Raw genomic sequence first — 11,244 nt, 5'->3', positions numbered from 1 at the left:
GTTCATTTTCTTACTGTTGAGTTTTGGGAGTTCTTTGTTATTTGGATAACAGTCTTTTATCAGATATGTGTTTACAAATATTTTGGCTTGCCTTCTCATTCTCTTAACACTGCCTTTCACAGAGCAGAAGTTTTTAATTTTTTTTTTAATTTTTTTTTCAACGTTTATTTATTTTTGGGACAGAGAGAGACAGAGCATGAACAGGGGAGGGGCAGAGAGAGAGGGAGACACAGAATGGGAAACAGGCTCCAGGCTCTGAGCCATCAGCCCAGAGCCTGACGCGGGGCTCGAACTCACGGACCGCGAGATCGTGACCTGGCTGAAGTCGGACGCTTAACCGACTGCGCCACCCAGGCGCCCCAGAAGTTTTTAATTTTAATGAAGTCCTGCTTATCAGTTCTTTATTTTTATGGATTGCACCTTTGGTATTCTATTCAAAAAATTGGGGCGCCTGGCTGGCTCAGTTGGTTAAGTGTCCTACGCATGCTTGGGTCACGATCTCACGGTTGGTGGGTTCAAGCCCCGCATCGGGCTCTATGCTGACGGCTCAGAGCCTAGAGCCTGCTTTGGATTCTGTGTCTCCCTCTCTGTCTGCCCCTCCCCCATTCTCTCTCTCTCTCTCTCTCTCTCTCTCTCTCTCTCTCTCTCAAAAATAAACATTAAAAAAAGTCACCATCATACCGAAGGCATCTAGGTTTTCTGCTCTGTTTTTTAGTTTTGCATTTTATGTTTAGGTCTCATCCATTTTGGCTTAATATTTGTGAAGGGATGAAAGGTCTGTGTCTAGATTTGTTGTTGTTTTACCTGGAGACATTCACTTGTTGTAGCACCACTTTGTTGAATACACTGTTCTTTCTATTTTATTGCCTTTGTTCCCTGTCAGAGATTAGTTGGTCATATTTCTGTGCTCTTTGTTCTGTTCCTTTAATATATTTGTCTCTTTTTTCATCAAAACCATACCATCTTATTCACTGAAGCTTTATCCTAAGTTTTAAAGTTAGGGAGTGACAGTTCTTTGTTACTTGCCTTCGATATAGAGGTTGGCTGTTCTGAATCTTTTGCCTCTCTGTATGAACTTTAGAATCAGTTGGTTGCTGTCCACAAAAACTTGCTGGGATTTTGATGAGGATTGTATTGAATCTGTAGATCAAGTTGGGAAGAACTGACATCTTGACAGTATTGAGTCTTCCTATTCATAAACATGGAATATCTCTCCATGTATTTAGTTCTTTGAGTTCTTTCATAGAGGTTTGTAGTTTTCTTCATATAGATCTTGTACATGTTTTGTTAGATTTATATATAAGTATTTCATTTTGAGAAGTGCTAAGGTAAATTGCATTGTGTTTTAAATTTCAAATTCTACATTTTCATTATTGGTATATAGGGAAGCAATGGACTTTTGCATATTAACCTTGTATCCTGCAACCTTGCTGTAATCACTTCTTAATTGCCCAAGTATTTTTTTCCAGTTCTTTCAGAATTTCTACAATCATGTCATCTGCAGACAAAGTTTTATTTCTTCGTTCAATCTGTATGCCCTTTATTTTGTTTTGTTGTCTTACTGCATTAGCTAGAACTTCCAATAATGATGTTTAAAAGGAGTGGTGGGAGGGGACTTGCCTTGTACTTGACCTTAGTGGGAAAACTTTTGAGTTTCTCATCATTAAGTATGATGTTAGCTGTAGGTTTTTGTAGATCATCTTTATCAAGTTGAAGAAGTTCTTCTGTATCCCCAGTTTACTGAGCATTTTTATCGTGAATAATGGGTGTTCAATCTGGTCAAGTGTTTTTTATGTATCTATTGATAGGATCCTGTGGGGTTTTTTTTTTTCCTTTTTAGCCTATTGATGTGGTAGATTACATTAATTGATTTTCAAATGATGAGCCAGTTTTATATACCTAGGAAAATCCCACTTCATCCTATTTATAATTCTCTTTACATAGTGTTGGATTCCATTTGCTAATATTTTGTTGAGGATTTTCGTATCTCTATTCATGAGAGATTGCAGTTTTTTTTGTTATATCTGTCTGGTTTTGGTATTAGGTTAATGCTGGCCTCATAGAATAAGTTAGGAAATATTGCTTCTGCTTCTGTATTCTAGAAGAGATGTAGAAAATTGGTATGGTTTCTGTCTTCAGATGTTTGGTAGAATTCACCAGTTAACCTATTTGGGCCTGGTGCTTTCTGTTTTGGAAGATTATCAATTATTGATTCAATTTCTTTAATAGACATAGTCCTATTTAGATTGTCTATTCTTTTTTTTTTTTAACTTTTTAAGTTATTATTTTTAAGTTATCTCTATACCCGTCGTGGGGCTCAAAATCACAGCCCTGAGATCAAGAGTTGTATGCTGTACTACCGAGCCAGCCAGGTACCCCTAGACTGTCCATTCTTGTGTGAGTTTTGGCAGCTTGTGTTTTGCAAGGAATTGATTCATTTCTTCTAAGTTATTGAATTTGTGGATGTAGTATTCACTGATTCATAGTGTTCCCTTATTATCCTTTTGATGTTCATAGGATCTGTAGTGATGGCCTCTCTTTCATGTCTGATATTAGTAATTTGTATTTTTTCTCTTAATTAGCTTGGGAGACCTACTGATTTTATTGATCTTTTCAAAGAACCACCTTTTAGTTGTATTGATTTTTCTCTTTTGATTTTCCATTTTGAAATTCATTGATTTCTGTTCTAATTTTATTTCTGTTCTTGTACTTTTTTGGATTTAATTTGTTCTTTTTCTAGTTTCCTAAGGTGGAAGCTTAGATTATTGATTTTGGATCTTTCTTCTCATCTAATATTTGCATTCGGTGCTATAAATTTCTCTGTAAGCACTGCTCTAACTGCATCCCACAAATTTTGGTAAGTTGTGTTTTTATGTTCATTTAGTTTATTTTTATTTTTATTTTTTATTTTTTGTTTTTTTAAATCACATTTATTTATTTTATTTATTTTAATATATAATTTATTGTCAAATTGGTTTCCATACAACACCCAGTGCTCATCCCAACAGGTGCCCTCCTCAGTGCCCATCACCTACTTTCCCCTCTTCCCCACCCTCCATCAACCCTCAGTTTGTTCTCAGTATTTAAGAGTCTCTTATGGTTTGCCTCCTTCCCTCTGTAACTTTTTTTTCCCCCCTTCCCCTCCCCCATGGTCTTCTGTTAAGTTTCTCAGGATCCACATATGAGTGAAAACATATGGTATCTGTTTTTCTCTGCCTGACTTATTTCACTTAGCCTAATACTCTCCAGTTCCATCTACATTGCTACAAATGGCCAGATTTCATTCTTTCTCATTGCCAAGTAGTATTCCATTATATATATAAACCACATCTTCTTTATCTATTCGTCAGTTGATGGACATTTAGGCTCTTTCCATAATTTGGCTATTGTTGAAAATGCTGCTGTAAACATTGGGGTACAAATGCCCCTATGCATCAACACTCCTGTATCCCTTGGGTAAATTCCTAGCAATGCTATTGCTGGGTCATAGGGTAGATCTGTTTTTAATTTTTTGAGGAACCTCCACACTGTTTTCCAGAGCGGCTCTTTAGAGATTTCTTCTTTGACCTATGTGTTATTTACAAGTGTGTTTTTCAATCTCTCTAGTATTTTGGATTTTCCAGCTATCTTTCCTGATACTGATTTCTAGTTTAGCTTCATTATGGTCTGAGAGCTTATATTATATGATTTCTATACTTTTATATTTATTTATCTATTTTTAATGTTTATTTTTTGAGAGAGAGGGAGACAGAGCGCAAGCAGGGAAGGGGCAGAGAGAGAGGGAGACACAATCTGAAGCAGGCTCCAGGCTTCGAGCTGTCAGCACAGAGCCCAACACGGGGCTTGAACTCACGAAGCGTGAGGTCATGACTTGAGCTGAAGTCAGGCACTTAACAGACTGAGCCACCCAGGTGCTCCTGACTTCTATACTTTTAAATAAGTGTGTTTTACAGCCCAGAATGTGGTCTGGCTTGGTGAATACACATGTGAGTTTGAGAAGAATGCATATTCTGCTGTTGTTGCATGAAGTAATCTGTAGATGTCAATTATATCTGATTTCTTTTCTGCCTGATGGATCTGTCCATTTCTGATAGAGAGGTGTTGAAGTCTCCAGCAATAATAGTGGATTCATTTAGTTTTGTAGTCCTGTCAGTTTTTGCCTCACATATTTGGATACATTATTGTTTGGTATACACACATTAAGGATTATTATGTCTTCTTGGAGAATTGAGCATTTTATCATTATGTAACACTGTTATGTAGCACTATATAATATTCTTTATCTCTGGGAATCTTACTTGCTCTGAAATCTGTTTATTCTGAAATTAATATAGCTATTCATACTTCCTTTTGGTTTGTGTTAGTATGGTATATCTTTCTCCATCCCTTTCCTTTTCATCTGTATGTGTGTTTCCATCTGTATGAGCTCCTTGGAGACAGCATATTAGTTGGCTCTTGTTTTTTGATCCTCTCTGAAAGTCTTTTATTGGTTGTACGTAGGCCATGATGTTCAGAGTGACCATTGATACCATTTTCTATTTGTTGCTCCTGTTCTTTGTTTCTATTTTTGTCTTCCATTCTTTTTTCTGCCTTTTGTGGTTTTAGTTGAGCACTATATATGATTCCATTTCTGTCTTTTCTTAACATACCAGTTTTGCTTTTTTTTTTTTTTAAGCGATTGCTCTGGTGTTTGCAATGTATATTTATTGCAATATGTATATTATAACTAATCCAAGTCCACTTTAAAACAACACTATTCCACTTCACAGATAGTGCAAGTACCTTTTAATGACAAAGTAGCCCTTACTCCTCCATCCCTTCTATCATTTCTGTCATTCATTTCATTTATACATAAGTTTGTTTGTGTACACATAGTTGAATACAGTGTTCCTGTTATTTCCAACTGTTATTAGATCAATTAAGAATAAGAAAAATAAAAGTTTTTATTTTTCCTTCTTTCTCTAATGTTCTTTTTATGTAAATCTGACTTCTGACCTATTATCATTTTGCTTTTCTTTAAAGAACTTTTTTTTTTTTAACATTCTTTCAGGCCAAGTCTACTGGCAACAAATTTTCTCAGTTTTGGTTTTTCTGGAAAGTCTTTCTTCTTCACTTTATTTTTTAATTTTTTTTTAATGTTTATTTCTTTTTGACAGAGAGAGACAGAGCATGAGCAGGGGAGGGGCAGAGAGAGAGGGAGACACAGAATCCGAAGCAGGCTCCAGGCTCTGAGCTGTCGGCACAGAGCCCGACGCGGGGCTCGAACCCACGGACCGTGAGATCATGACCTGAGCCGAAGTCAGACGCTCAACCGACTGAGCCACCCAGGCGCCCGTCTCCTTCACTTTTAAAAAATAAGTTTGCAGGATACAGAAATCTCGGTTGCTGGTTTTTTCTTCTCAACACATTGTTTCACTCCATTCTCTTTTTGCTTGCCTGCTTTCTAAAATAAAGTCAGATACAGTTCTTAACTTTGCTCTTCTGTAGGTAAGCTAGGGTTTTCCCCCTCTAGCTTTTTTTAAACTTTTTTCCATATCTTTGATTTTCTACACTTTGAATATGATATGTCTACATGTAGTTTTTTGTGTATTTATCCTGCTTGGTGTTCTCTAAGCTTCCTGGATCTAGGTTTTGTGTCTGACGTTAATTTGGGAAATTCTCAGTCATCATTGCTTCAAATATTGCTTCTCTTTGTCTTTCTTCTTCCGGTATTCCCATTATGCAGTGTTACACCTTTTATAGTCATCACGCAGTTCTTGGATGTTTTGTTTTTTATTTTTGTTTTTTTCAGATTATTTTTTTTTTTCTTTTCAGTTTTGGAAGATTCTGTTGACATATCCTCAAGTCGACGGACTCTTTCCTCAGTTGTGTTTAGTCTACTGATGAGCCAATCAAAGGCATTCTTCATTTCTGTTAACAGTGTCTTTGAACTTTAGCATTACTTTTCGATTCATTCTTAGAATTTCAGTGTCTCTGGGACACCTGGGTGGTTCAGTTGGTTGAGCATCTGACTTCGGCTCAGGTCATGATCTCGCAGTTCGTGAGTTGGAGCCCCGCCTCGAGCCCTGTGTTGACAGCTCAGAGCCTGGAGCCTGCTTCAGATTCTGTGTCTCCCCCTCTCTCTGCCCCTTCCCTGCTCATACTCTGTCTCTCTCTCTCAAAAATGAAAAAATGTTAAAAAGAATAAATTAAAAAAAAAAAAGAATATCAGTGTCTCTGTTTATAGTACCCATTGGTTCTTTTTCTGTTAGAACCCTTAACATATTAATCATAGTTGTTTTACATTTATGGTCTGTTAATTTCAGCATTCCTGCCATATCTCAGTCTGGTTCTGATGCTTGTTCTTTATCTTCGGACTGTGTTTTTTCCTTTTAGTGTGGCTTGTAATTTTTTAATTTATTTTTTATTTTAATTTATTTAAAAAAATTTTTAAAGATGTTTTATTTATTTTTGAGAGAGCGAGAGTGCGAGTGGGGGAGGGACAGAGGGAGAGGGAGACACAGAATCTGAAGCAGGCTCCAGGCTCCGAGCTGTCAGCACAGCGCCCGACGCAGGTCTTGAACTCACGAACCATGAGATCATGACCCGAGTCGAAGTCAGACGCTTAACCAGCTGAGCCACCCAGGCGCCCCTGCCTTAGTAATGTTTTGTTGAAAGCTGAACATGATGTACCAGATAAAAGGAATTCTGGTAAACAGGACCTCAGTAATATGGGGGTTAGTTGTGCAAGGAAGGGAAGAAGTCTATAGTCCTGTGATTAGGTCTCAGTCTTGTAGTGAGCAAGCCTGTGCCTTTGGGCTGTGAACTTCATAAATTCTTCTCTGTATTTCCAGCTCTTCTTCACCTCTCCTCCCCACCCCCACTTGAGGTGGGACTGGATGACTAGAGGGTGCTGGAATTGGATATTACCCTTCCTCCCCATTGGCTAGGCTCTGAAAGAAACCCAATACATTAGCCTCTGGTAAAATACTTTCTTTTAAAGTCAGGCTTTGTTAAGAACAGAATGTTCTGGAGTATTTGAAAACGGCTGTTTTTTTCCTCTCCCTGGAAGCAAGAGGGAGGTACCTGGAGGTAAAAACACAAAAGTATGGTGGGGCTTCCCCACTGAAGTTTTTGATTCTCAGACTTGTCTGCTGAGCCTCCCGCAACCCATCAATTACAGTTTAGGTTTTCCTTCCCCACCCTCTCGCACTCCCATTGGTTCCCTTGGTGGCTTCTGCTCCTGTAAGTTGTGATCTTCTGTATTCGCCTGTCTCTCCAATTTTGGAGGCAATTTTGGTTTGCCCTTTTACTTCACTTTTGCAAAAACTCTAAGAAGAGTTGTTAATTTTTCAGTTCAGTTTTTTTTGTTGTTGTTAGGACAGAGTGGCAGTTTCTAAGCTCCTTATATACTGGACCAGAAACTAAAATTCCTTTTCAAGTAGCGTATTTGAACAAGTATTTATTTTTGTAAGCAAACAAAATAGTCCACCCACAAACAACACACAATCTAAAAGACAAAAACTAATAATCTCCTATTGCACAACTCTCATTTTGTTTAAATTTTTAACTTTAGGTGTAGATTATCACTATTGTTAAGATACTATTCTTTAAAATACAAAAAGTTATCATCTGGGGCACCTGGGTGGCTCAATCAGTTAAGTGTCCAACTCCTAATTTTGGCTCAGGTCATGATCTCACCATTCATGGATTCGAGCCCTGCATTGGGCTCTGCTCTGACAGCATGGAGCCTGCTTGAGATTCTCTCTCTCCCTTCTCTCTGTCCTTCCCTCACTTGTGTGCACACATGTATTCTCAAAATAAATAAATAAACTTAAAAAAAAGTCACCAGCTGTGATATTGAAAACAACGATATCAACAATAATTTAAATTTAAGGCCAGGGTGCTTGGGTGGCTCAGTTGGTTAAGCATCTGACTTCAGCTCAGGTCATGATCTCACAGTCTGTGGGTTTAAGCCCCTTGTCGTGCTCTGGGCTGACAGCTTGGAACCTGGAGTCTGCTTGGGATTCTGGTCTCCCTCTCTTTCCGCCCCTCCCCCACTGCGTGTGCGCACTCGCTCTCTCTCTCTCTCTCTCTCTGTCTCTCTCAAATATATAAATAAACATTAAACATTTTTAAATTTAGGGGCACCTGGCTGGCTCAGTTGGTTAAACGTCCGACTTTGGCTCAGGTCATGATCTCACAGTTTGTGAGTTGAAGCCCCACATCAGGCTCTGTGGTGGCAGCTCAGAGCCTGGAGCCCACTTCAGATTCTTTGTCTCCCTCTCTCTGTGGCCCTCCCCTGGCTTGTGCGCTCTCTCTCTCTCTCAAAAATAAATAAACAAAAATTTTAAATTAAAAAATGTTTTTAATCTAATGTCAATGAATTTTACTGCTATCATTGATCACACCTCTTTTTCCCCTTTCTTTCTCTCTTCATGTATTCCCTTTGTGTGTTTTTTCACCTCGTCTGTTATTGGTTGACTACAGCATACTGGGAACTACTTTTAAGAAAAGTAAAGAGTGTTATGTGTTTTAAAATTTTTTTTCACACTTGAATGTTTTGCCTAATTATAGATTCCTTGAAAAGTAATCTTTTTCCTTAGGACTGTTGACTTCAAGCATTTGGTGTTGTAGAGGAAAAGTCTGGTATCAAATTATTTTTGCCCTGTGTAAATGCATGAAAACTTTCATCTACACTGAAACTCAGAAATGTCACTGGAGTCTGCCCCATATTTGATGAGCTCTTTTGATAAGAAGGTTTGTGTCTTTCCTTAGCTTCAGGAACTTTTCCTCTTTTTTTCTTTAATTATTGTCCCACCTTCATTACTTTTATTTTCTTTTGCTGAAACTTCTCTTTTATATTGTATTTCCTTATCCTTTTTATAGTTTTGATCTCCATATGTTTATCTGTGTGCTCAGAGAATTCTTCAAACTTTGGCCTTCCAAATCTCTACTTTTCTGTTGTATTCAATTAGCTATCCATTGCCTTCTCTGGGACTATTGGTATGTAATAATAATGGTGATGTTATTTAGGATTTTTTTTGTTTTCACATTGCTCCCTATTTGTAATAGCCTGCCATTGGTTTAGAGCTGTAATGTCTTCTTCAATCTTAGTGAATAAGAATTCAGTTTTTCTTATGATAACTGTTTCTTGAATTGTCAGATTGGTTCCCCTTTTGTTTTGAACTACTGCCTTTCCCTATATTTGATTTTTGTCTGAGTGCTCATTCTTTGACTGAACTCTGAGTTTGTTTCATAGTTGTGACTGAAATAAATACTTCCGGTAATGATGGATGTTTTCATTAGGGACAGTCTCTTTTTTATGTCTGTCTCTGTTTTTCTCCAGCTCATCTGCCCTCAGCAGTCATCCATCCTCTACCAACCTGCCAAGCTTACTCCTTACACACTGATTGGTCTGGCAGGGCCCCTGTTCCCATACACTGCAGAATTAAAGTTCCGCTGATGGTTCATTCCCTGCTTTGTGCATGCAGAGTTTAGTAAGACTGTGTGTGTGTGTGTGTTTGTGTGTCAGGGGCAATTGCAGGGAGTGTCAAGGGGCTGGAGTAGAAGATTCCTTTACTTTCTTCATAGGCTTCATCTGTCCTTGATGCTTTTCCATTTGCTCCATTCTTGCCTGCCCAGTCGTCTGCTGAGATTCAAAGTTCCATGTGTGTTGGTTGTTATGGAAGGAAATTAAGACTATGAGAGTCAATATATGGGCACAGACCTGTCCATCTAAGAATGTTTCTTTTTTTTTTTTTAATGTTTATTTATTTTGAGAGAGAGGGAGAGCACAAGTGGGGAAGGGCAGAGAGAGAGGAAGAGAGAGAATCCTAAGCAGGCTCCACACTATCAGTGCAGAGCCTGACACGGGGTTTGAACTCATGAACCGTGAGATCATGACCTGAGCCAAAATCAAGTCGGGCACTCAACCAACTGAGCCACTTGGGCACCCCTAAGAATTTTGTTTTTTTTTTTTAAGATAGACTTTTCCCCTGAGTTCTAAAATTGTATCCGAATAATATTTTTGTGTGGTCTATGGCTTAAAAATAAAATAGAACTGGAACACTTAGAAAGAAAAGAAACATTCCTTAAGTAATTCCCTAAGGAAGAGCACACACTAAGTAATATCTTATTGTTTGCCTTATACTTTCATTGTCTCACTGAGGGTTTTGCCCTTCTAGTGAATTTTTTTTTTATTTAAAAAAATTATTTAGGGGCACCTGGGTGGCGCAGTCGGTTAAGCGTCTGACTTCAGCCAGGTCACGATCTCGCGGTCCGTGAGTTCGAGCCCCGCGCCGGGCTCTGGGCTGATGGCTCAGAGCCTGGAGCCTGTTTCCGATTCTGTGTCTCCCTCTCTCTCTGCCCCTCCCCCGTTCATGCTCTGTCTCGCTGTCCCAAAAATAAATAGAAAACGTTGAAAAAAAAATTTAAAAAAAAAAAGAAAGAAAGAAATTATTTAATGTTTATTCATTTTTGAGAGAGAGAGAGAGAGACAGAGCATAAGTGAGGGAGGGTCAGAGAGAGAGGGAGACACAGAATCCGAAAAAGGGTCTAGGCTCCAAGCTGTCAACACAGAGCCCGATATGGGGCTCGGAACTCATGAGCTGAAGTCAGCACTTAACTAACTGAGCCACCCACGTGCCCCTACCTAGTGAATGTTTTATATCAGCAGTCACATTTTTAAGTTCTAAAATGCCATTTTTATTCTTGGTTGCTTTTGCATACATTTTGTTCTTTTTTGGGATGCCACAGCCTCTCAAATTTCTTTAAAGATAATAACTAATTTTCTCTAAGTTTTCTTTTCTTTTCTTTCTTTTTTTTTTTTTTTTTTTGACTAGAGCTAGTTTTCATTTGCTTATTTTGATTTTTTCTTCCTTTTGATGATGCTCCTTAGATGTTGGGTGAACCGTGGGTGTCCTGTCCCAGTTAGGACTGAGTCAGTTAGGACTGAGTCAGTAGCAGCACCGAATGGGAGATTTGTGTAAGGAGTGACCTGGAGGGAAGTGGGGCTGTCTTACCAGGAGCCAGCTAAAAGAATGCCACAATAGGTGGACTCCATTTGGGGGATATTTATGGATATATATGCTACAGTTGTTCTTCCTGTTTCTGTTTTTCTGCTTGGATTAGAGTTGTCTAGGTGATAGATGCCTGGCTCCAGGCCATTCTCCATGTGTGGGGATGGCTGTTTGGGATGTAGACATTCAACTTTCAGGACCCCTTCTCACTTCCACCCTGGGTTCCTGCCATATGCTATCCTGG

The 11,244-nt window shown here is 38.6% G+C and overlaps 1 protein-coding gene and 1 non-coding gene across 3 annotated transcripts in view; one reads left to right on the top strand and one right to left on the bottom strand.

Moving 5' to 3' along the window:
* The window catches only part of NUDT3 (nudix hydrolase 3), a 127,382-nt gene that overhangs the window by 91,736 nt on the left and 24,402 nt on the right, over nt 1-11,244 (top strand). The gene's annotated exons all lie outside the window — the stretch shown is intronic.
* On the bottom strand, nt 5,246-5,330 carry TRNAR-UCG (transfer RNA arginine (anticodon UCG)). Its single transcript has one exon. It is a non-coding gene; the product is annotated as a tRNA-Arg (tRNA).

The sequence above is a fragment of the Herpailurus yagouaroundi genome, unplaced genomic scaffold, assembly GCF_014898765.1.
Source record: "Herpailurus yagouaroundi ecotype Mexico unplaced genomic scaffold, PumYag 139, whole genome shotgun sequence".
NCBI classification, from domain to species: Eukaryota; Metazoa; Chordata; class Mammalia; order Carnivora; family Felidae; genus Herpailurus; species Herpailurus yagouaroundi.
The sequence above is the reverse complement of the archived record's forward strand: the minus strand, read 5'-3'. Positions and strand labels throughout refer to the sequence as shown.